The sequence below is a fragment of the Moschus berezovskii genome, chromosome 26 (genome assembly GCF_049115385.1).
Source record: "Moschus berezovskii isolate FMDL1 chromosome 26, NW_MosBer_1.0, whole genome shotgun sequence".
NCBI classification, from domain to species: domain Eukaryota; kingdom Metazoa; phylum Chordata; class Mammalia; order Artiodactyla; family Moschidae; genus Moschus; species Moschus berezovskii.
The window spans coordinates 22,340,314-22,367,077 of record NC_142485.1 but is presented as its reverse complement, the minus strand read 5'-3'; the positions used below and the strand labels follow the sequence as shown (position 1 = coordinate 22,367,077).

The following is a 26,764-nucleotide window of genomic DNA, read 5'->3' as shown; positions in this document are numbered from 1 at the left end:
GAAGCTCCTCTGTCCATAGGATTCTCCAGGCAAGAATACTGGAGTGAATTGCCACTCCCTTCTCCAGGGGATCTTCCCAACCCAGGGAATGAACCCGGGTCTCCCATATTGTAGGCAGAATCTTTAACTGAGTCACAGGGAAGCCCCTAGTATGAATATACTACATTGTATTTAACCATATAGCTGAGTTGTTTAGGTTTTAGAGCTACTATGAACATTTGTATACATGTTTTGTTATAAACATAAGTTTCATTCATCTGGGATAAATATTCTGAAATATATATAGTAAGGGGACAGGCCCTAGAAGATAGAGAATTTAGAAATAAACATTTTAGAATATTTATTTCTATGCCATAAAAAAAGAAAAACTTGCTTAGATTTTTATAGGAATAAACCAACACATGAATTTTAGAATTGACATCTTTACTATATCAATTATTCTGGCTCATGAAATAATGTATCTTCATTTATTTAGCCTTCTTTAACATTTTTCATGAACATTGTATCACTTCCAGCATACATATCCTGTCTATGTTTTTATTTTTTAATTTTCTTTGAAGCAATTATAATTGGTACAGAGTTCATCACTTTTGATTCTATACATTTATTTCAATATATAAAATTTAATTGATTTTTTCTCATGTATTCAGTTCAGTCAGTTCAGTTCAGTCACTCAGTCGTGTCCGACTCTTTGCGACCCCATGAATCACAGCACGCCAGGCCTCCCTGTCCATCACCAACTCCCGGAGTTCACTCAAACTCATGTCCATTGAGTCGGTGATGCCATCCAGCCATCTCATTCTCTGTCGTCCCCTTCTCCTCCTGCCCCCAATCCCTCCCAGCACCAGAGTCTTTTCCAATGAGTCAGATCTTCGCATGAGGTGGCCAAAGTATTGGAGTTTCAGCTTTAGCATCTATCCTTCGAATGAATACCCAGGACTGATCTTTAGGATGGACTGGTTGGATCTCCTTGCAGTCCAAGGGACTCTCAAGAGTCTTCTCCAACACCATAGTTCAAAAGCATCAGTTTTTCGGTGATCAGCTTTCTTCACAGTTTTCATGTATTATCTTGTGTCTTTTTATCCCGTGACTTTAGTGAACTTAATAGTTATAGCAATTTTTTGCAGACTTCAGGGACTTTTCTATGTATATAATCATCTCTTATGCAAATAAAGACAATTTAATCTTTCTTTTTTAATCTATATGTCATTTATTTCTTTTTCTTTTTTTATTACAGTTACTACAAATTTCAGTTCTATTTGAATTAGAATTATGCAAGGGAGGAAGATGTTTGCCAAACAAGTGTGTTGAAAAAAATATTAAGATGCTCAGATTTATGAGGTTCTTGCCAGTCTGTTTCAAGAATAGCAATTATGTGTATTGTTTTCTTGTAATTAATTTTGACATTACTTAGATCATATGTGTTTTCTGATTGAATAGGCATATTGAAAATGTGCAAAAGTCATAAGCATTCCACAGAACATAACTAGTCTATAGTTACTTATATTCCTTGTGAATCAAAATTTCAGACAAGAAAAGCACTAATTATTGTTTCAAAGTGGTAAGAATGTGTATGCATTCCAAAGGTCATGATGAGAAATGGCACTCTTTAAATAAAGAAAATATCATTAGCCAAATCTGTTTTTTAAAAAAATAGAGAAATAGGGGGAAATGTGCAAATGAAATTCTGAGCCAAATAAATATATCATATCCAATCCTCTTTCATTGCTATGGATTTTATCCCCAGTTTGACAAAAACTGGCTATTATATATTATTTTTTAGTTACTGTTATGATGGAAAACACCAAGAGAATAATTCTAACTTTAGCCCACTGAAAGCGAGCCATCAGAAACATTCAACAAAATAAGATCTGGATAATGATAACTTGTCACTGAACACAAATGTTAAGTTTCATGTCAGTGTATCTGTTTTAAAGGGTCAGGTGGGGAAGATGGAGAAGAAGGCTCTCAGAGAAACAGGCTGGGCTGTAATTACTGGAAAGATTTGATGTACAGTGATGAAGAATGTTACCTCTGGCATTACAACTCCACTGCTTTCTGGAAGAGTAATCATAATCAATTTATACCTCATTGGATTTTCATTGAATTAATGTGAGCTGATCCGTGTAAAGCATATGTCTGACACACTGAAAGTGGTCGATAAATGTTAGATATTATTATTATTATAACCGACATAAAGGCACTACTTTAGTTAATTAAATGACATTCTTCCTACTGTAGCACCCACTGTAAAGACCTAAATTTTATTATTTATCATTTATCTTTCTCTTCACATATGTCACTACATATAAGATAGTGTTGAACGTTTTATGTAATACTGAATAATGTTTAATCCAGTGTAACAAAAGTAATTTAGTAGGTCTTTCAGAAGCATTTAAGTGAAAATTATGTATGATCCCAATAAGGAGGAGTAAGATGAAAAATAAATGTAGGAAATGAATTCTATATTAAATTTTAGAACATAAAAAATAAATCAGCACAACAAATAAAAAAATGTAATTAGTAACATGTTGGCATAAACTTTACCATTGACAGGATATAATCACTTACATTGAATTCATTTGCTCCTTAGTACTTAAGAAACTGTGTATTACTATCTTCACTTTGCAAACTGAGTCTCATGGTAAGTGACTTTCACAAAATACATACAGCTATCAATAGCAGACAAGGAAGTACATCTATTTTTCCTCTCTAAAGTCCAGTCTCATTTCCACTTCATTTTATCTTTGTCAATATATGCATGTGTATATAATACATTCAAATCCGGAATTAGAATTTCTGTAACAAGAAGGAGAGCTTCTAGGATCTGATTTATTTAGTACCCAGGTCATTATTTCAAGCAGATTTATTTAGTAGTCTAGAAAAAGTTAGCGGTAAAGAGGAATGAGCATACTTAAATACTACATATCTGCCTTTCTCAACTAAATCATAGAGCATTCCTGGGATAACCTCTCTATCTTCATGTAGCTATGGAAATTGAAAGCTTAGAATAAGCCAAACAGTGTCATGAGAAGAGATTGAGATAAATGATTGATGTTAGAATTACTTTGGAAAAACAGTAACGTAATCTTGGTCTGTGATTTAAAAGGTCTATTGCAATTTGAGAAAGAACTAATTTTAGTTTTAACTAAACTGTATAGTCATTAATCAGGATGACCTTTGTCTTCAAAAGGAACGTGCTACAGTGTGTCAAAATGAATTTTATTCCTAATTTCACCTGTGGAGTTTTGTGTCAGTATGCTTTGCATAAGTAGATAAAATTTCCATGTTCCTATAAATCATAACAAGAGCAATGTTTCATTTCACTATAAAGATTAGAAGGGAAGGAGGAAAGGAGAAAGGAAAAAATATTATAAGCTTGAATGGGTTCCTGTCATTTTCCAATTACTAACCAGATGCATTAATTTTCTGTTGCTGCTATAATAATTACCACAAACCGTGGCTTAGGAGGCACATATTTATTATTTACAGTTCTAGGGGCTGGAAGTCTGCACCGTTTCTCACTAGGCTAAAATCAATGTGTCTGCCTGACTGTGCTCCTTTTGGGAGAAGCCATTTCCTTGCCTTTTGCAGCTTCTGGAGGCCCTTGATAGTCTTCTGCCCCTGGCCCCTCCCTTTATCTTTAAAGTCAGCAATAGCAAACCAAGCTGTTCTCACATTGCCACCTCTCTGATTCTCCGTATTCTGACTCCCTCACTCATTTCTAATGATCCTTGTGATTATTTTAGACCCTCCTAGATAATCCAGGATAATTTTCCTATCTTGAAGTAGTTCCACTTGCCATCTTTTAAATAAAATCCCCTTTACTTTTAAGGAAGCATATTCACAGGTTTAAGAGATTAGGATTTGGATCCTTGGGGGGATGGTGAGGAAGACAATTATTCTGCCACCACACTAACTGATAATTGATCTGTTTCATGAAACAATAAATGTTCATTCAACAAATTGAGATTTCCTGAAAGGAGGAATAACTATAGGTTTCGTACTCTCTTGAATTCAGGCCCTAGTGGCTCAGTGGTAAAGAACCCGCCTGCAAGGCAGGAGATGAAAGAGAGGTGTGAGTTTGATCCCTGAGTACGGAAGGTCCCCTGGAGAAGGAAATGGCAACCCCCTCCAGTATTCTTACTTGAAGAATTGCAGGGACAGAGGAGTCTGACGGGCTACAGTTCCAGGGGGGTGGCAGAATCAGATATGACTGAATGACTAAATAATAAAACAACACAAAATAAACACACCAAACTAGGACTAGTGTATTTGTGCCTAGGCCATAATTAGTTTCTCTAACTTTGGGTCATCTAAATGCTGCATGCCTTTGGGTCAGTTGTTTAGCCTTTCTGTGCCTTCAGTTCTTCAGCTGTAAAATGGGGGTTTATCTGACTTAATATTGGTTTAGCAGTAGTAATAGTCATCATTATATTGTTACCAGTTGATTATTAGTTTCTGATTTCCTGCAGGGTAAATCTAAGAATCAATAATATTTTGTGTGAGGGAACACTATACAAATGACTTGAAATTAGGGCAAAGTAATTTCCTCTTTGCAATGTGGCCAAACTGAAAAAGAAGTTTCAAACTGCCTCTGGCAATTGGCTAACTCAAAGATCAAGGCTGGTGCATAATTCAATAGCTCTTTCCTCCCTGGGTTGAAAGGTAACTTCAAGAGGATTAAGTCCCCGACGAGGCATTTGGGGATGACCTTCCCGCGCTGTTTGTGCTAAACGTTCCTCCTCGGGCTCTGAGAAGCAGAGAGACAGGAAGCACGTGCAGGAAGTAGGATGTAGTGCAGGTGGGTCTGAGATGCCCTGGAGCTCTTCATTCACATCTGTGGGTGAAGTCACATGTAAGGCAAGTTGCCCATTTCCATCAGAAATTAAAACATAATAGGTTTTATGAGCTGTTAATCTCATGTGATGTGAATAAAAATTGAAAAGGGTGATGTTTAAGGACAATTTAATCACAACCATAAATGCTACTAGTTTTTCTGTATCAAGTAAAATACTCATTTATAGACTCAGCTTCTTAATTTACGCACAGGTGTTATAACATCACTTCTTTCCTCAAATATAAGCATGAAACGCATACAATATTGGTGAATAACTTATTTCATTGCTTGGCTTCTTTTAAGTTTATGACTGATAAATAATATGAATTATTTGTTGTTAATTATTTTGAACTGTGGTGTTGGAGAAGACTCTTGAGAGTCCCTTGTACCGCAAGGAGATCCAACCAGTCCATTCTAAGGGAGATCGATCCTGGGTGTTCATTGGAAGGACTGATGCTAAAGCTGAGACTGCAATACTTTGGCCACCTCATGCGACGAGTTGACTCACTGGAAAAGACTCTGATGCTGGGAAAGGTTGGGGGTGGGAGGAGAAGGGGACGACTGAGGATGAGGTGGCTGGATGGCATCACCGACTCTGTGGACTTGAGTCTGAGTGAGCTCCGGGAGTTAGTGATGGACAGGGAGGCCTGGCGTGCTGTGATTCATGGGGTCGCGGAGAGACGGACACGACTGAGCGACTGAACTGAACTGAACTGAACTGAATTATTGATAATTATCCTGGTTATTCTGGACTTTAAGACAAGTGTATTAGAATAAGCTTTCAGCAACCAATCTATTTACACATCATTTTTCTTTTGCATGGTGGGTGAAAAAAGCATCATGGAATCTCACATTCAAATTTATCTAATATTTTAATTATTTAAAACTTCCAACCAAGTTTGAATCTTTTCTCTTACATCTCTGTAAAGTGGCCACTCTGTTTCAGCACTTAATGACAGGAGAGCAAAACATCTCAAAGACAATCTGATTTATCTTTACACTTCAGATGAAAAGTCATTTTATCTCTAAAGTAGATAACAAAATACTGCTACTTAAGATAGCATCTAATTGACATACAGCTGCCATTTAAGAGTTGTATACATCTTGGTGAGGTTAGCTAGCTCAGTTTTTAGAAAAATACTTTTGCACAACCCTTTATGTGTTAAAGTGGAAACCTTTAGGACAAGTGACATTTCCTGAATTTCTCTGTGTATTATGTAGTAGCTGAGTTTTTAACTGGGGCAAAGGAGAAATAAAAAGGCTTTCAGGTGGCGCTAGTGGTAAAGAATCTACCTGCCAATGCAGGAGACATAAGAAATATGGGTTCGATCCCTGGGTGGGAAAGATCTCCTGGAGGAGGAAATGGCAACCTATTCCAGTATTCTTGCCTTGAGAATCCCACGGACAAAGGAGCCTGGTGGGCAACAGTCCACAGGGTCACAAAGAGTCGGACAGGACTGAAGCGACTTAGCACACAAGCACCCAAGAATAAAAGGAGGAAGTGAAGGTGAGTACAACTTGAAAAGAAAGCTGCCACATGGAATTTTGACCAGTAAAAATTCTATTAGCCATTTTAAGAACTCAGATATTTATGCATATCGTATGGATATCTAATATTCATTTTTAATTCATGCTATTCAATAATGTCCTATAATATTTTAAATAACTAAAATATTCCATTTATTAAACTACATAGTTCATCAATTAGTTCCCTACCTTTGGACATTTAGTTTGTATACAATGAACCTAAACAGCGTCGTTATCAACTTTCTTGTACCTGCAGCTTTTAGCACATGGTATCTCTTTAGGATAAATTTTTGAAACTGAATTGTTTGTTCAGTGTTTAAGGACTAATAAAGATTTTAATCATTTTGCCCTCATACTAGCAGTGCATGATAATTCTCATATGCCTGAACCACTATGGATTGCTACGTCTTTTAAACTGACTTTACACACATGAATAATGCTAAACAATTGTGAAGTGCACATTATACTGTAATAGATAATATATATGTATATGTACATAATATATAATAGTATATATATGTTATATATAAGATTTATATATCATAGTTATATTTTATAGGTGCATTTGTATGTGTTTATTTTTATATGTAAACATGTATATAATAATGTATATATTGTACATATATAATACATATATACATATATAATACATATATACATATAATACATATATACATACATAATATGTATATATGTAATATATATTATATATACTATATATATATATAAATCTCCTCCTTTGAAAAGGGGAAAAAAATTTTTTTTAAATTTTTGCAAGTGAGAAAATTAAGGTTTCAAATAATTAAATGATTTATTCCATTTCTAATGAGACAACAAATTGACCTGGCATGCAAGCTATTATATCATGTGTTCTCTCTAATGTTACTCTAGTAGCAAAACTATATACTTTCTGATATTTTTCTAGTGAACTGACAAAATTAATATTGTCATACAATAATTTAATTGGATAGAAAACTTTAGATTGTATAATTTTGAGTCCGATTTCTATTTTTTATGCCATATAGGACTTTAGTCACTATAATAACAATACAAACAAAACCTTTATAATATGAAACATGCATGGCAATTTGGGAAAAGACTCTGATGCTGGGAAGGATTGGGGGCAGGAGGAGAAGGGGACGACAGAGAATGAGATGGCTGGATGGCATCACCGACTCGATGGACATGAGTCTGAGTGAACTCCGGGAGTTGGTGATGGACAGGGAGGCCTGGCGTGCTGTGATTCATGGGGTCGCAAAAAGTCTGACACGACTGAGCGACTGAACTGAACTGAACTGAACATTATTTTATTTTAATTGGAGTATAGTTGATTTACAGTGTTGTGTTGTGTGTTTTCTGGCACACAGCAAAATGATTCATATATATATATATATAGTTTATATATATAAATGATTCAGTTATATATGTACATTATTTTCCAGATTATTTTCCATTACAAGTTATTACAAGATATTTAATATAGGTCCCAATGCTATACAGTAGGTCCTTGTTGGTTGTCTATTTTATATATAGTGTTCGGTCACTAAGTCATATCTGATTATTTGTAACACCATGGACTGCAGCCCGCCAGGCTTCCCTGTCTTTCACTATACTAGTGTGTATCTGTAACATGATATTTTAAAATAGCTCTCTAAAACAGTTGACTGCTTTTTCTTAAAAGGGTTTTTTTTTTCAGTGTAAAAGTGTTCTTTTTACAGGTTCCACAAATACTTTAAAATAGTTTCCAAACAGCCACATATTGGCATCCATTTGCTATGAGTCCTAAGTGGAAAGCAGTGAGATAAAGGAGCATTCTGTTCAGCTGTGAAAACAATACAAACCTAAATCATGAATTGATTTTTCTAATCTCTTGGTTGCTAGAAAAGATTCAAATAAAATTTCATCTCATTTTAGTTTTAATTTGTAAGGTTCTGATTAACAGCAATGTTGAGCTGCTTTGGATTTTTTTTTTTTTTCCTAGTGTATTGACTAATTCATTCAGGTTTCTTTTTTGTGTGAATTACCCATATTTTAGTCTTTTTTAATGAGCTAGTTTTTTTTCTTATTGATTTGTAGTAGATCCTTATATTTTCTGGATGTCAATTGCTTATCAGTAACACGTTTTATAGACTGTGTGTGTGGGTATGTGATATCTTTTGTGTGAATTACCCATATTTTTGTCTTTTACATTTAGTCCCTGGGTCAGGAAGATCCCCTGGAGGAAAGCATAGCAACCCACTCCAGTATTCTTGCCTGGATAATCCCATGATAGAGGAGCTTGGTGGGCTATACAGTCCTTTGGTTGGCAAAGAGTCAGACACAACAGAAGCAACTTAGCACATGCCCACACACACAGTGTCTTTTATTAAGAAAAACTTTATGTTAAAATAGTCAAATTTATCAACTATTTTAAAGCTTCATATATTTTTTGTCTTAAGAATTTATCCTTACCTTCCCATGTTCTTTGACTTTAAAGTTTCTATAAGACCAGGGGGTTTACATTGGTACCAGAATGCAGTTTTAATTTGCTTTATTTTCATCACTAATGAATATTTTTTAATTGATTATTGGCTATTCATGATACTTCTTTTATAAGGTTTCTCTTCAAGTTCTTAGTTACTTTCTATTGGTTTGTTTATCTTTTTCTTATTACTTTTAAGAGTATTTTTGTGTATTTGGAAATCACTCTTTTTTAAAATTATATGTGTTGTAATTATCTCCTTTAGGGTCAAAGTCTGCCTTTCAATTGCTTATGGTGTCCTTTGTTGAGAGAAATTCTTGATTTGAATGTGTCAAACATCATTTTTTCCTTTACTATATGGCAAACGTGAATTCTCTAATCTGAAGCAAAAGATATTCTCCAATATTGTCTTCTACACATTTTATAATTTTACCCAAAATTTTAATACAGATGAAATTGATCTTCGCATGTGGCAATAAATATGGTTTGATTTTCCCGTATGGTTGAACAATTATTCTAGCATCATTTATAGAATAGTTACTTGTTTCCACACTTATGTTCAATAGTAACTATCATAAGTCAAGTTTCCATATAGATGCAAATTTGTTGGTCTGTTTCTGAAGCCTCTTCTACCCCATTGGTCTACTTCTCCGTCTGTGTCACAGTCAAAGTGACTTAGGAACTAGAACTTTATAATAAATGTTTTTATCTGTTACGGAAAATTTGCCCACATGGATTTGGGAAGGAGAGGTTCAGAATTTTCCTATTATTCTTGGCCCAAGACTCTTATATTTTGGTTTTAGACTTAGCTTGTCAAGTCACAAGAAAATAGTACTGATGATCTGAGATTGCATTAAGTCTACTCAAGATTTTGGGGAAAATTAGCAACTTTAGCAGAGAAGGAAATGGCAACCCACTCCAGTGTTCTTGCCTGGAGAATCCCAGGGACGGGGGAGCCTGGTGGGCTTCCGTCTATGGGGTCACACAGAGTCGGACACAACTGAAGTGACTTAGCAGCAGCAGCAGCAACTTTAGGTTAAGATCTTATTTACGTTCACGTTATGCTCTCTTTATACTTAAAATTGCTTTAAAGCCTTTTGATTAAATTTAATAATTCATTCTCTAAAGTGAGCACAGGCATTTATTAAATTTTAAGTCAAAGCAATTCTCTTATTAATCTTATTAAATTTTCTGCAGGTTCTTTTAGATTTTCTATGTAGACACCATATTATATATGTGAAGATGATAATTTTTTTTTCTTTTTCCGCTCAAACAGCCTCTATTTCATATACCTGTGTTTTTTCTCCTCTTACCACCATGTGGTAAGAGAGGAACTATACCAGGATTGAATTGAAGTGGTGCATCTAGCCAAAAGGTTAAATCATATTGTACCTTTGTAAAGTTGCTGCCCTTAAGTGAAATGCTTTAACATGTCACCAATAAATTTGAGGATGCTATAGGTTTTATGGAAAATGTTTCTAACTGATGGTAGTACATTCACTTACATTCCTATTTTTCTTATAGTAGTAATTACTACTGTTGTTAATCATAAAAGAATGCTGAAGTTTTAGAATGATTTATCTATATATTTTGATATGGGTACATGTTGTTCATAAAAAATTATTATGGAGAATTTTATTAATTAATTTCCTGCTGTTAAACCAAGTTTATATTCCTATGATAAATTTAAAAGAAATTATCCTGGTATTTCTTAATTTTTGGTTTCAGCATGATAATATTGTCTTTAGGATGTTGGTATCTGTAGTTTTGAATAAATATGAACCATTGAATTTCATATCTTATGTTGCTCTTGCCCAGATTTTCCCTGAAAATTTTTAATATATTTGGACTTCATCTATCAGTTTTTTCCCAATTCTCTAGAGAAGTTTCTATTAGATCAGAACTCTATTTAGAGGTATTGTCAGGACTCACAAACAACGTCTGAGTCTGGTACTCTCTAGCAAGATGCTATAATCTACTTACCCACACACTCTCAGGCACTCTTATAGATATGTATATTTATATCTCAACTTGCTTCCCTGGTGACTCAGAGGATAAAGCGTCTGCCTGCAATGCAGGAGACCTGGGTTTGATCCCTGGGTCAGGAAGATCCCCTGGAGAAGGAAATGGCAACCCACTCCAGTACTCTTGCCTGGAAAATCCCATGGACAGAGAAGCCTGGTAGACTACAGTCCATGGGATCGCAAAGAGTCAGACACGACTGAGCAACTTCACTTCACTTCATGCTTTCTAGAATATAAATCAACATTTTGTATTGAAAATATTGCATCTCTGCTTAGCCAGTCAAAGGTGCGATATCTGCTGAGTATATCAGTTAATTTCAGAAATATAAAAACACAGATAAGGATTTTATTTTCCTGTTGTAACTTAACCTTGATTTGCCAGGACCAACTTCTTTATATCAAAAGATCTAATGCTAAAATCTGAAGCATGATTTTTGTAGCTCAGAGGGCCACCATCTTTAAAGATACTTGGTATGGCATATAAACAGCCCACACACATAAAACACAGGGTGACAGAATAGCAGTAGCATTTTGAAGATCCCTGGTTTTGCCTGAGGATACTTAGGCTGGTTATGATTTGAGTAAAGTTTTAATGGCTTGCTCTGCTTGGGATTGTTCTAAAGATACTTGTAAAGGTGTTCATGGCACTCATGACTGGGGTTGTGATGGGTTTTCTTGGCGAAGAACCATCATTGCAGAGGATAGCGACGTTACCTCTGGTGAGAACCTGCCACTTCTTTATATTAATTAAAAGCAGTGCTACCAAACCTCTTGTGAGAAGAAAACAAACACAAATAAGTGGAGCTCTCTTTCTTTCCCTTTTGGCACACAATGAATTACATGGCAAGTGATAACATAAAACTCACAGGAGCAATCTGGATCAACAAGAGGTAAGAAGAAAAAGGAAAAAACAAAATCCTCACAGGAACAATAGGATGAAGGGTATTTGTTTTGGCATTAGCAAGTGCTTTCTTTCTGGCTCTTTCCCAGCAGGCCTCTATCTGTGAATGCCATACTATCCTGTTATTGGAGGATAGACTTTTGAGACTTGAATTTTTCACCTCAGTTTTTATAAAATTTGGTTATTCCTAAAAGCATGAAAACATATGTATTAAGTCAGGTTGCCTATATAAAGATTCCAAATTATAATTTTGTCCACAACTGCACAGACACTCAGAAAATGACTGGGTGATGCTCTGATGTGTTAGAATCATTTAGATATCTTGAGATAAGCAAAGTCTAAGTAAATTATGTTTAATATGATACCATTTTAAAAGTCCTAGTTGCATTCAGATGCTGATTTGTATATATGTTCACTGTGTAACTCAGGTCCATAAAGCCGTTTATAGAATTAGCATCTTTTGAACACACTTTTTTTCATTGAAAAAAATGATTGTAAGACGTTTCAAATGCAGGCATACCTTATTTGTGTGTGCGTGCTTTGCTTTATTGTACTTTGCAGATACAGTGTTTTATACAAACTGAAGGTGTGTGACTACCCTGTATTAAGCAATTCTGTGAGCACCATTTTTCCAACAGTGTTTGCTCACTTCATAGCTCTGTGTCACATTTTGATAATTCTTGCAATATTTTGATCACCTCACCCCCCCCAAAAAATATGACCTTTTGGAGGTTCAATGATGGTTAGCAATTTTTAGCAAAGAAATATTTCTAATTAATTATGTACTTTTTTTAAGTCACTTTATATACTATGCTGCTGCTGCTACTGCTTAGTCACTTCAGTCGTGTCCGACTCTGTGCGACCCCATAGAGGGCAGCCCACCAGCCTCCCCCGTCCCTGGGATTCTCCAGGCAAGAACACTGGAGTGGGTTGCCATTTCCTTCTCCAATGTGTGAAAGCTAAAAGTGAAAGTGAAGTCGCTCAGTCGTGTCTGACCCATAGCGACCCCACGGACTGCAGCCTATCAGGCTCCTCCATCCACGGGATTTTCTAGGCAAGAGTACTGGAGTGGCTTGCCATTGCCTTATACACTATAGTATAGTATAAACACAACGTTTACATGCTCTGGGAAACCTAGATGTTTGTGTAACTTGCTTTATTCCTTTTATTTGATTTCTTACCCCGGTTGGAACCAAACCTGCAATATCTCCAAGGTATATCTGTAAATACATAAACACGTGTCATTTCTGAAGCCACTAAAGAGAGCTGGGTACTCTCTCTTTTAGATAACTTTTCTTTGGATTTCTGTTTTCCATTGAATGTGCTTTAATGGCAATGTGTCAAAAATTATCAGGGAAAAACCATTGGGAAGTAAAAGTGCTGCTGAGATGAGTCCTTATTCTTGTGCATTTCACTGTAATGATCAGTGTGGTATGCCAGTTGGAAGCACAGTCTTCCTGCTTATGACCAACAGCAGTAGAAAGACCATCTTACTTCTCTCCAGAAAACAGTTTAAATAGGGATAAAGAGCCTGAAGAATAAGATGAAAAGGCAGGCTTAAAGTATTCACTTTCTTTTCCCAAAGAACTTGAGTTGATGGTATAATTAACTGTACATTTTGAGATAACTGATTTTCCCAAGGATCAGAAAGCTTTAATTGCATGTGGATTAATTAATGAAAGTTTATAAAGAAAAACACTATACAGAAAAATGTACCCGCATGAAAATGAATGTGACCTTCAAGAAGCAAACCTAGCATTAGCTATGCTGAGGTTTTTATGTAAATGTCCAAACCTCAAAACAAAATTTACTACTAGATTAAGTGTCTAAAAGCCTGCAAAGATTATTTAAATGTAGTAAAAATATAATTCACGTAGACGGCTCATCTTATTAATTTTCCAAATCTCATCATTAATTAATTTTTATGAACTGTTTTGCAAAAAAATAACAAAAAATATAAGATAATTTCTAATCAAGTTATTTCATATTTTGATGTTTCAACCTCTTGAGTGTGTACATTGAATTGATTTGTCACATGCAGCTGCCTTTTGATAAATCCATAATAAAAGAATCTTATGATTGTGTTTGCTCAAGATGTGCTGCTGGTGACACTTGTTCATTTAAGACTTTTAAAGATGTCAGGCATGTATTGCATCTTATTCTTTTTAGTGATTCTTAAGGAAAAGGGCAAAATGACAGTGTTAGTAATTAGAGACCTTGGAATTACTTATTATTTTCAGAAAATATATATCCCAAGAGTGAATAATGAAAGCTCTACTTGACCTTCTAATATTCTTTTCTGAAGGTGAAAATTTGAAAGAGGTATTATTTATATATCTTTTTCCCAGATGTAATTCCCATCAAGTGTCATTCAATTTGAAAATATTGTTTTTTGTTTTCTCCACACACACTTTTAAATTTCAGTTATTTTTTACCTCATTAAAAAGAATAGAAGGAAATAACACAGAGTTCAGAGATAAGTGCTAGAAAAATACAAGCTACTTGAAGGTTATAAAATATGGATAAGAAGGGCCTCTGTGTTATTTCAAGTCTTGATATATTTAAGTTTAATTTTCTTTGTTAATGACAAAGCATTTTACTTTTGAATATATTTCATCTTGAGGGAAATAGTTTTTTTCTAATGTATTTTCCATCTGATCATCAAGTATCTTTTCCATGATCTCTTTTTATCTTCTGAAAACCTTCAGAAGTGGAGAAAAGGACATAATTTGCCATCTGAGAGAAAATGCCTTAAGATACTTTTTAAATTATGAAAAATGCTGATTGAAAAGTAAAAACAGATTTTGGAATAATATATATTCAGAAATATTGGCAACTGATTCTCTACTCTCAAATGAACAACATGGTAGGGGTTTGTTTGTGTTTCAAAGAGACAATTTAACAATATTGTTTCCCTGTTTTACTAGAAAAATTAACACTGGGTAGGCTCATAATATCAGTGTTAATACATTCAGATCATCACCTAAGGATATTAATAACCTGATTTGTATTGAAATATGAAACAAAGAAATATAATGAGAAGCAGGAACAGCAAGTTTTACATATCAATCATAAAATACCACAGAATAATTTTTGTTATTCATACTTTTATCAATTTTTTCATTCCCATTCTTTCTTTCATTTACTGATCCTTAATTATATATCAGAATCTAAGATCAGTACTAAGCATATAAAATATATTAGGACAAAGTCCTTGAGCTCAAGGAATTCATAAGTTACTGGGAAGCATTTTAAAATGAATCCAAAGCAATATGATAACTGCTATGAACAGCAATTTTCATAAGGAGTTGGAGAAGCTGAGTAGAAAGAGAAAGAGGAAGTGCATGAAGGGTATAGAAAATGTTTGATGGAGAAACTCATCTAGAATCAGCTCCTGAAGAACGTGTAGATTACCATCAAAGGGATGAGAAACTCTTTGGAAAAGTCCCGATGCTGGGAAAGATTGAGGGCAAGAGGAGAAGATGGTTGGATGGCATCACTGACTCAATGAACATAACTTTGAGCAAACTCCAGGAGATAGTGAAGGACAGGGAAGCCTGGTGTGCTGCAGTCCACGGGGTCACAAAGAGTCAGCCATGACTAAGTGACTGACGAACGATAACTACAGAAAGAAGTGATACTCCTGACAGTTATAAACATTTCAAAATCTGCAAAGTTTTATTGTCACTGGAGTATAAAGTACAGAGAACTGCTGAGAGATGAGCCCTGCTCAGGGATTTGGGTTTGACTTGCATAGACATTTGGATTCCAGAAACATCTTAAGTAAGCATTACAGTCAGCTTAGTGTTTCCAAGTGTTAGTTGGTGGTGGTATCAAGGAATAATTGAGAGAAAATTTAGGTGATACTCAATTGGTAGATAGAAGTAAACTAATCTGGATGTTGAACAAAAAAGGGCATCTCAGGATACTTCCCCAGTTTCTGACTTGAGTTATTCGGGCATGATGGTACCATTAATCAAACTAGAAGTGTTAAAAAGAGTAAAAAAGCTTTCAAGAAGAAAGTCGTGAATTATTGATCAGTATTTGCCAGTTACCTTATATGTGTAAGATACCATGTTGTGCACAAGGATACAGTGGCATATAAGGAATGTCTGATTTTTTTTCAGTCTAGAAGGGGAGTAGCATATAATTTAGCATGAAAATTTCAGAATAGATATCTGAGCTTCCTAAGTTCTTCAGTCATGTCCGACTCTGTGTGACCCTGTGGACTGTAGCCCACCAGGCTCCTCTGTCCAGGGGGTTTCTCCAGGCATGAATACCAGAGTGAGTTGCCATTTCCTACTCCAGGGGGTCTTCTTGACCCAGGGATCAGCCCTTGTCTTTTAGGTCTTCTGCATTGACAGGCAGGTTCTTTGCCAGTAGCGTCACCTGGGAAGCCCCCAGAATAGATAGGATAGCTTCCAAATTGGTGGTAAACCCCAAATTTATTTGGAGAATGCACAGATTTTATTTACCTTAGAAGGTGGGAAAATAAGTAAATGATTTTATAAATGAGTAAAGGAAAATAAGTCTGAATGAATGGATTTTAAATTCAAGCAGGTCTTTTTTATGAATTTTGAATCGGGCGATAATTGCTTTTCAGTGTTGTGTTAGCCTCTGTCATGCATCAGCATGAATCAGCAATAGGTGTACATACGGCCCCTCCCTCTTGACCTCCCTCCCACCTCCCAGCCCATCCCCCCCTTCCTGGTGGCACCAAGCCCTGGGATGAGCACCGTGCATCATACAGCAAATCCCCAGTAGCGATCTAGTTTACACATGGCAGTGTGTATGTTTCAATACTACTCTCAATTCATTCCACACTGTCCTTCCCCACTGGGTTCACAAATATGTTCTCTATGCCTGCATCTCCATTGTTGACCTGTAAATAGTTTCATCAGTTATTAATGTTAATTAATACATGATATTTGTTTTTTATCAGGCAGAAGTCTTGAATGGTGGGCAAAAATGGTATCCGAGAAAATGATTATGCATTTTCTTATAGGTTAGGTGGTACAGGTGGTACTTTATGCAGTTAGTTGGAAGCAGGAATAACATTTAGACTATTAAAGTAACACACGTTAAGAGACATAGTGTATGTTAAAATGAGTTGACATTTCTCTTTTTAAAGGGCAATGATGCTTTCAGAATTCCAAGAAACTGATTTTAATGGAGTCAAAGAAATGGTAGTTAATAATTTACTTTTGCCAATATGATTACTCCGCCCCTTCCCCCAAATAATTTTTCTGTCAATTTATAGGAGCAAATTTATTTTCACTTGTATAAGTGGAAAAAGAGGTATAGTGTACAGGTTTCAACATGTCTGAGAAAAATTTATGTAACTTTGACAGTTAAAAATTGAAGGTACCTGAGGATCATTTTATTTGGAGCTTCATTTTACAAATAGCAACTGAGGAGGGAGCAGGGTTTAAATACTTGTCAGAAATCAAAGAATGACTTAGGAGCAGATTTGGGAATAAAATGAAACTGTTCCCTATCTAGTCTTTTACTTTACCAATTTAGATCTGAGGTGGGGGAGGAGGGATGACAAGAGATACAAAAAAAGGAAAAAGAAACCAAGCTGTGAAGACTGCCAAAGAATTTGAAATATTCAGTATGTGTGTGTATTAGTCACTCAGTCATGTCTGACTCTTTGCGATGCCAAGGACTGTAGCCTCCCAGGCTCCTCTGTCATGGAATTCTTCAGGCAGGAATACTGGAGTGGATTGCCATTTCCTTCTCTAGGGGATCTTCCCAACCCAGGGATCAAACCCCAGTCTCCTGCACTGAGGCCAGTTCTTTACTATCTGAGCAATCAGGGAAGCCCAGTAAGCATAGGTTTAAATTTGAAGATAATGAATAAAGAGGAATCCTTCTGGCCCTTGAGATCTGCATAAACTTGCCCTGAACCTCACCCCCGTTCTACTGCAGGAATTTAAAATGCTGCCTAGTTCAGTACAGTTCAGTTCAGTCACTCAGTCTTGTCCGACTCTCGGCGACCCCATGAATCACAGCATGCCAGGCCTCCCTGTCCATCACCAACTCCCGGAGTTCACTCAAACTCAGGTCCATCGAGTCAGTGATGCCATCCAGCCATCTCATCCTCTGTCGTCCCCTTCTCCTCCTGCCCCCAACCTTTCCCAGCATCAGAGTCTTTTCCAGTGAGTCAACTCTTTGCATGAGGTGGCCAAAGTACTGGAATTTCAGCTTTAGCGTCAGTCCTTCCAATGAACACCCAGGACTCATCTCCCTTAGAATGGACTGGTTGGATCTCCTTGCAGTCCAAGGGACTCTCGAGAGTCTTCTCCAGCACCACAGTTCAAAAGCATCAATTGTTCGGCGATCAGCTTTCTTCACAGTCCAACTCTCACATCCATTCATGACCACTGGAAAAACCATAGCCTTGACTACACAGACCTTGGTTGGCAAAGTACTGTCTCTGCTTTTCATATGCTGTGCTGCCTAAGTTCCCATTAATTGTCATGGGAAGGGGGTAGGAGGAGAGATACTCCGTTCTTTTAAACTCTTTCACCTCGTGTCTCCTGTTAACTCTTCTGTCCCATATTGATCTGGTAGTGACATTCATACTCTTCTTTGTCCCTTTCAAAAAAAAAGAATATATATATATAATGATCATGGTAGATTTTATTGAAAAACTGAAGGCAGTAAGAGAGCTCGTGGGCAACTGTCTAGACAAATAACAATAGAATTTACATGTTTTTACTCCTTTTCAGCTTGCTTTCACAGAGTGCTCCAGTCTTTCTTGGTTCCTTTGTTCGCGATCCATCTCGGTTTTCCCTTTTCTCTTCTTCTTTCTGTTTGAACAGCAAGCACTCTGTGCCAGACCCTAGTCCCCTCCTTTGAAGCCTTTCTGGCAGCATATAGAGACCCTCGTGAACAGCGATCTTCCTAGGCAGCTTTCTGCTGCTGTGTTCTTCATCTTACTTCCAAACCAAAGAAACATTTATTTATTCTACACCTTCAGATAGACATACCAATGAATGTCTGTATTATACAATAAAGTGTTAGGAAATGGAACCACAGAATTGAAAAAAGGCCCCTGATCTCAAATAGAATAGTAATAATAAAGATTTAGAAAGTCTCTTTCAATTTATTCAACAAAAAATGTATATGCATTTAATAGCACACAGGATCAAACTTGAAGATAATGAATAAATAGGAATATTTTTGGCCCTGAAATCTAAATGAACTTGCCCTGAACTTCAGCCCTATTTTGGTATAGCAATTTAAAACGCTGCCTAATGTTAATAAATATTTTGATTATTTAAGTCTCCTAATAATCCCATGGATTAGATCCAGGAGGTAGCTGATATTACTCAGATTCATTCACCTTAAGATTTTAGGTTGGAATTCTGACCAATACAAGACTAAGATTTCACTTTGAGAAGAGAAATATTCTAAGGAACAATGCCTTGTACTACTCTTTTTTTAAAGTTTTCCTTTGATTTTTAAATGGAAACTAAATTCCTGATAGAGTTAAGGACTGTTTTATCTATTCTGGTTATTCAAATGATGCATTTCTTTTTTTTTTTTTTTGGTAATTAATTTATTTTTTATTGGAGGCAAATTATTTTACAATATTATATTGGTTGGTTTTGCCATACATTGACATGAATTCACCCCGGGTTTACATAAGTTCCCCCTCCCGAACCCCCCTCCCACCTCCCTCCTCCCTTTATCCTCCCTCTGGGTCATCCCTGCATGCCAGCCCTGAGCATCCTATAACATGCATTGACCCTGAACTAGTGATTCGTTTCACATATGACAACATACGTGTTTCAATGCCATTCTCCCAAATCATCCCACCCTCACCCTCTCCCACAGAGTCCCAAAGACTGTTCTATACATCTGTGTCTCTTTTGCTGTCTCGTATACAGGGTTATCATTTGCATCTTTCTAAATTCCATATATATGCGTTAGTATACTGTATTGGTGTTTTTCTTTCTGGCTTACTTCACTCTATGTATATCCTGCACAGTTCAGTTCAGTTCAGTCGCTCAGTCGTGTCCAACTCTCCACGACCCCATGAATCACAGCACGCCAGGCCTCCCTGTCCATCACCAACTCCCGAGGTATACTCAAACTCATGTCCACAGAGTCGGTGATGCCATCCAGCCATCTCATTCTCTGTCGTCCCCTTCTCCTCCCGCCCCCAACCTTTCCCAGCATCAGAGTCTTTTCCAGTGAGTCAACTCATCGCATGAGGTGGCCAAAGTATTGCAGTTTCAGCTTTAGCATCAGTCCCTCCAATGAACACCCAGGATTGATCTCCTTTAGAATGGACTGGTTGGATCTCCTTGCAGTATAAGGGACTCTCAAGAGTCTTCTCCAACACCACAGTTCAAAAGCATCGATTCTTCGGCGATCAGCCTTCTTCACAGTCCAACTCTCACATCCATACATGACCACGGGAAAAACCATTGCCTTGACTAGACGGACCTTGGTTGGCAAAGTAATGTCTCTGCTTTTTAATATACTATCAAGGTTGGTCATAACTTTCCTTCCAAGGAGCAAGCGTCTTTTAATTTCATGGCTGCAATCAGCATCTGCAGTGATTTTGGAGCCCAAAAAAATAAAGTCGGACACTGTTTCCACTGTTTTTCCACTATTTCCCATGAAGTGATGGGACCAGATGCCATGATCTTTGTTTTCTGAATGTTGAGCTTCAAGCCAACCTTTTCACTCTCCTCTTTCACTTTCATCAACAGGCTTTTGAGTTCCTCTTCACTTTCTGCCATAAGGGTAGTGTCATCTGCATATCTGAGATTATTGATATTTCTCCCAGCAATCTTGATTCCAGCTTGTGCTTCTTCCAGCCCAGCGCTCCTCATGATGTACTCTGCATATAAGTTAAATAAGCCAGGTGACAATACACAACCTTGACATACACCTTTTCCTATTTGGAACCAGTCTGTTGTTCCATGTCCAGTTCTAACAGTTGCTTCCTGACCTGCATACAGGTTTCTCAAGAGGCAGGTCAGGTGGTCTGGGATTCCCATCTCTTTCAGAATGATCCACAGTTTATTGTGATCGACACAGTCAAAGGCTTTGGCATAGTCAATGAAGCAGAAATAGATGTTTTTCTGAAACTCTCTTGCTTTCTCCATGATCCAGCGGATGTTGGCAATTTGATCTCTGGTGCCTCTGCCTTTTCTAAAACCTGCTTGAACATCTGGGAGTTCACGGTTTACATACTGCTGAAGCCTGGCTTGGAGAATTTTGAGCATGACTTTACTAGCGTGTGAGATGAGTGCAATTGTCCAGTAGTTTGAGCATTCTTTGGCATTGCCTTTCTTTGTGATTGGAATGAAGACTGACCTCTTCCAGTCCTGTGGCCACTGCTGAGTTTTCCAAATCTGCTGGCATATTGAGTGCAGCACTTTCACAGCATCATCTTTCAAGACTTGAAATAGCTCAACTGGAATTCCATCACCTCCACTAGCTTTGTTAGTAGTAATGCTTTCTAAGGCCCACTTGACTTCACATTCCAAGATGTCTGGCTCTAGGTCAGTGATCACATTATCGTGACTATCTTGGTCATGAAGATCTTTTTTGTACAGTTCTTCTGTGTATTCCTGCCACCTCTTCTTAATATCTTCTCCTTCTGTTAGGTCCATACCATTTCTGTCCTTTATCGAGCCCATCTTTGCATGAAATGTTCCCTTGGAATCTCTAATTTTCTTGAAGAGGTCTCTTGTTTTTCCTATTCTGTTGTTTTCCTCTATTTCTTTGCATTGATCACTGAGGAAGGCTTTCTTATCTCTCCTTGCTATTCTTTGGAACTCTGCATTCAGATGCTTATATCTTTCCTTTTCTCCTTTGCTTTTCACCTCTCTTCTTTTCACAGCTATTTGTAAGGCCTCCTCAGACAGCCATTTCGCTCTTTTGCATTTCTTTTTCATGGGGATGGTCTTGGTCCCTGTCTCCTGTACAATGTCACGAACCTCCGTCCAGAGTTCATCAGGCACTCTATCAATCAGATTTAGTCCCTTAAATCTATTTCTCACTTCCACTGTATAATCATAAGGGATTTGATTGAGGTCATATCTGAATGGTCTAATGGTTTTCCCTACTTTCTTCAATTTAAGTCTGAACTTCGCAATAAGGAGTTCATGATCTGAGCCACAGTCAGCTCCTGGTCTTGTTTTCGCTAACTGTATACAGCTTCTCCATCTTTGGCTGCAAAGAATATAATCAATCTGATTTCGGTGTTGACCATCTGGTGATGTCCATGTGTAGAGTCTTCTCTTGTGTTGTTGGAAGAGGGTGTTTGCTATGACGAGTGCATTCTCTTGACAAAACTCTATTAGCCTTTGCCCTGCTTCATTCCGTGCTCCAAGGCCAAATTTGCCAGTTACTCCAGGTGTTTCTTGAATTCCTACTTTTGCATTCCAGTCCCCTAGAATGAAAAGGACATCTTTTTTGGGTGTTAGTTCTAAAAGGTCTTGTAGGTCTTCATAGAACCGATTAACTTCGGCTTCTTCAGCATTACTGGTTGGGGCATAGGCCTGGATTACTGTAATATTGAATGGTTTACCTTGGAAACGAACAGAAATCATCCTGTCATTTTTAAGATTGCATCCAAGTACTGCATTTCAGACTCTTTTGTTGACTATGATGGCTACTCCATTTCTTCTAAGGGATTCCTGCCCACAGTAGTAGATATAATGGTCATCCGAGTTAAATTCACCCATTCCAGTCCATTTTAATTCACTGATTCCTAGAATGTTGATGTTCACTCTTGCCATCTCCTGTTTGACCACTTCCAATTTGCCTTGATTCATGGACCTAACATTCCAGGTTCCTATGCAATATTGCTCTTTACAGCACTGGACCTTGCTTCTATCACTGGTCACATCCACAAGTGGGTATTGGTTTTGCTTTTGCTCCGTCCCTTTATTCCTTCTAGAGTTATTTCTCCACTGAGCTCCAGTAGCATACTGGGCACCTACTGACCTGGGGAATTCCTCATTCAGTATCCTATCATTTTGCCCTTTGATTCTGTTCATGGGGTTCTCAAGGCAAGTATACTGAAGTGGTTTGCCATTCCCTTCTCCAGTGGACCTCATTCGGGTGTGGTCCATGTGATCAGATCGGCTGGTTTCCTGTGATTATGATTTCAGTTTGTCTGCCCTCTGGTGCCCCCTAACAATACCTACCGTCTTATTTGGGTTTCTCTTACCTTGGTCGTGGAAAATCTCTTCACAGCCGCTCCAGCAAAGTGCAGCCGCTGTACCTTACCTTGGGTGAGGGGTATCTCCTCAAGGCCGCCCCTCCTGACCTTGAACGCGGAGTAGCTCCTCTCGGCCCTCCTGCGCCCGCGCAGCCACCGCCTGTTGGACGTGGGGTAGCTCCTCTCGGCCGCGGGCCCTGGCCTCAGGCGTGGGGTAGCTCCACACAGCCGGGCCTCTTTGCGTCGTTCGTTGCGCCCCGGCTGGCGTCTCTCGCGTCGCGTCTGCGCCGCTGGGGCCGTCGTCTCTCGCGTCAAAGAACTAATAATTATAAAATACACAAAAAGATTATAGCAGTGCATCCATTTTAGTTACTAAAGGGTCTACTATGCATTTTTGTTTTGTTTCCAGTAATTTTAACATTATGATGAAGTCCAATTAAAAGTAAGATCATGCTGGACATTTTTTAAGAAGAAACTTCTTTTTCAAAGCTTATTTAACCATCTATTGATCTTAACTGGTACAAGCAGCTGCATTAAGGAATTCCTTGACTTAGTGAAGAGAGTTTTGACTAATAAAATACACCTACTATTTAAATTCAAGAATATTTTTTCAGTGTCTAAATTTCAGATTTTAAAATTCAACGTGAGGCTATGTTACTTGAAGCTCTGACATTTGGGAATAGAGACTTCACATAATAATGAATGGACTTATGTTGGGACTTTAACTCTGTAGACACAATGTGTACATCTTCTGTGTCTGACTTTCATAAAGAAAATTGATAGAGGGAATTAAGGAATTCTTACATAAAAACAGGTACATTTTATCCTATTTAAAACTTAATGTGACCTGTAAGGTTTGCATTTCCATATATGTATTTGTATCTATGGAAACTGGAGTTTGGAGAGATTAAATAGCTTGCTCGAGGTCATTTAGATGGAATAAAGGAGCTGGGATTGCTTCCCAGTTTGACTAATTTCAAAGTCTATTAGTGTATCCATAAGAAAACCTGAACTCCAAGATTCTAACTTTATCATAAGGTATTTAAAATCTCTGATTAGAGCTTTTCATTTTTCAGATGTAGATAATCTGTTATCAAGTGTCAGTGAGAAAAATTAAATAAATGAAACTAACGTTTCAAGGCATAGAAGTATCTTTGCCTCATATATATATAGCTGATCACAGAGTCTTCTACACAAAGCCAAAAACCTCAGTAAAATATTATCTGAAATTAACCACAATAGAATTCATGAAGCTGGTCAGTGGCTGGAGAGTCACTACATTACACAGAATTCACTTACTATCAAGTTGAGGAGCTGGGAGTGCCAGGTGTTTTTGGTTTCCTTTTCTTGTCCTGCGTTGGCCTTCCCAAAGGATATAGGGAGACCAATAGTTGATAATGAGTAGCTTATTAGAGTATTGCATTTATGGACAGCCATATTTGGAAGGATATATAAATTTATTTTTGTTGATTTTTTAATGGTTGGGGGGGTTATTTTATGTTAGGCATTTGTAAAGAATAGCATCCTACCCTAGTAGCTTATATCTAAAACTGTTTTTATATATAAAGTAGGACCACAATTCATATACTCTGTCTTCTTTTTGCCAAAAAATATGACATTGTTATTATTTTGTCTTGAGGCTAGAAATTATCATATGAATGAGAGCCAGTATTTTTTGACCATGAGGTTTGCCTGCCTCATTTTTCCTGTCCATTACAGAAATTAAGTCTTTATTTTCTCTACATCTTATAATATTCACATTAAATTATCTAAAATATCCTTTAGCACCTATACAGTGAAGCAAAACTGACACTTTGCCCTTTTGAACAATCCTTCCTAAAAGCAATAAACAAAAAATATTTATTTAGTCAATAAGTTTAAATGTGCATATTAATAAATTCTAAGTTATATTCCTTTTTCTCTGTTTTTTTGTCTCTCTTCCTTTTTGATTTCCATGATTTCTCTAACCTGAGATGTGAGAATTCATCACACATTTTTGTTTTTCTGAAGTGAGGGTAAAGCAGATCTGTATTTTTTGTCCCAAATAAATGTTGACTAGTGGTTATATTACTGGTGGCTCAGACGGTAAAGAGTCTGCAATGCAGGAGATGCAGGTTCGATCCCTGTGTTGGGAAGATCCCCTGGTGAAGAGAATGCCAACCCACTCCAGTATTCTTGCTTGGAGTAATCCATGGACAGAAGAGCCTGGGGGGCTACAGTCCATGGGATCACAGAGTCAGACACGACTGAGCAACTAACACACACTCAGTGGTTAGATTTATCAGGTAAAATATATGGTGCCAAGTAAAATTTGAATTTCAAACAAGCAACAAATGATTTTTAGAATAAGTATGTCCCCTGCAAGTTTGCATACTTATACTAAAATATGATTTTATGTTTAACCAAACTTCAAAATTAATTCAGTGTCCAGTATTTTAAATTGCTAAGTCTGGCAACCCCACCAATAATCTGGTATTTGTAGAGCTTTCCTGTTCATGGGAAATCTATATTTATACATTTTAAAAATTTTTTATACTATGAGAGTTTGTTTCTGGCTCAGATGGTTTTTATTCTTCCTCACTGATTTCCTTTTAAGATCATCCTTGTTGCTTATTTACTGATGCCCTTTTGATTCATTTTGAGACAAAAAGTGAGAGGATGAGATTAATTTTCTCATTATCTGGAAGGCTGAAGCTAGTTAATTATTTATGTTATGCAGTTTTCAATTTACCCTTAGATGGGATGATTATACATTTTTTTCTTCAAGAATATTTTGTTAACAAAATCATCAATATTTTTCTGTTGATACTTAGAACTGAGACCTTTATCAGGTTTTCATCCTGTAAAATTAAACATTTGATAGCATTCTACTTTCACTAATATATTCTGTACTAAGTTACTATATGTGGCATTCTGTTGCAAAATAAATTTTGCTACTATTCATTAATTATGCTTCTGGCATCTATCTGGGAAGTTTTCAAAATTATAAAATAATAGAAATTGATTTTTGAACCCTGCACATGGATATCTATCCCATCTGTAAATTACATATTATGTTAAAATGCCAAAGGAGTCTCTCCTTGAGAAATGGAACTATGTACCCTAAAATATTTATTCAAATGCCACCCTCCACAATCACAAAATCAGAGTTTTATCTAAAATTGTTATCTTACTTCCAAAGACTTATTTCTGAGAATTGTTCACTAACAGAAATAAAATGTTTTACAAAATACCGAAAGAGAAAACTCCTTAAAGAAATAATTGCTCTAAATGTGTGAAAACAGTTAAATAAACAGTATGCCCTACATAGCCTCTTTAGGAAAAAACAGAACAAAACAAAAAAACCCAACAACTACTAATATCCAGTAAGAGGTTAACAATGGTGAATAGCTTTTAGTTTACAAACTAAAATCTGTAATCTTGGGAAGTTACAGGAGCAAAACCTTACACATTTGCACTTTGAACCATAATATAGATGGAACCATGTAACAGATTTCGAAAATAATTTCTTCCTCCGTGATTCAAGGTGGAACATCTGCACTGCTGTTTTATGTAGAGCCCTCTGGTGATTCTAGTATATCTCCCCATATATACACTTACTTTTAAGGAATTTAAATGCTTTCTGTAATTTCTTAATGGCACTTTCTTCATTGCTTATGGAATTAATTTATTTTACACTGTTCTTCATTATAAGTAGAAGCAGCTTCACGTTGAAGGTATAAAATCTGTATTTGTATTTGCACTGTATTATTAAGCTGCTGTTGGAGCCATTGATGGAGAAAGTATGACATTCTTACACCAAGATGTTTGAATAAGA

General features: G+C 36.8%; 1 protein-coding gene across 3 annotated transcripts in view; it reads left to right on the top strand.

The window, feature by feature from the left end:
• SGCZ (sarcoglycan zeta) overlaps positions 1-26,764 on the top strand; it is a 407,822-nt gene that overhangs the window by 355,464 nt on the left and 25,594 nt on the right. The window lies entirely within an intron of this gene.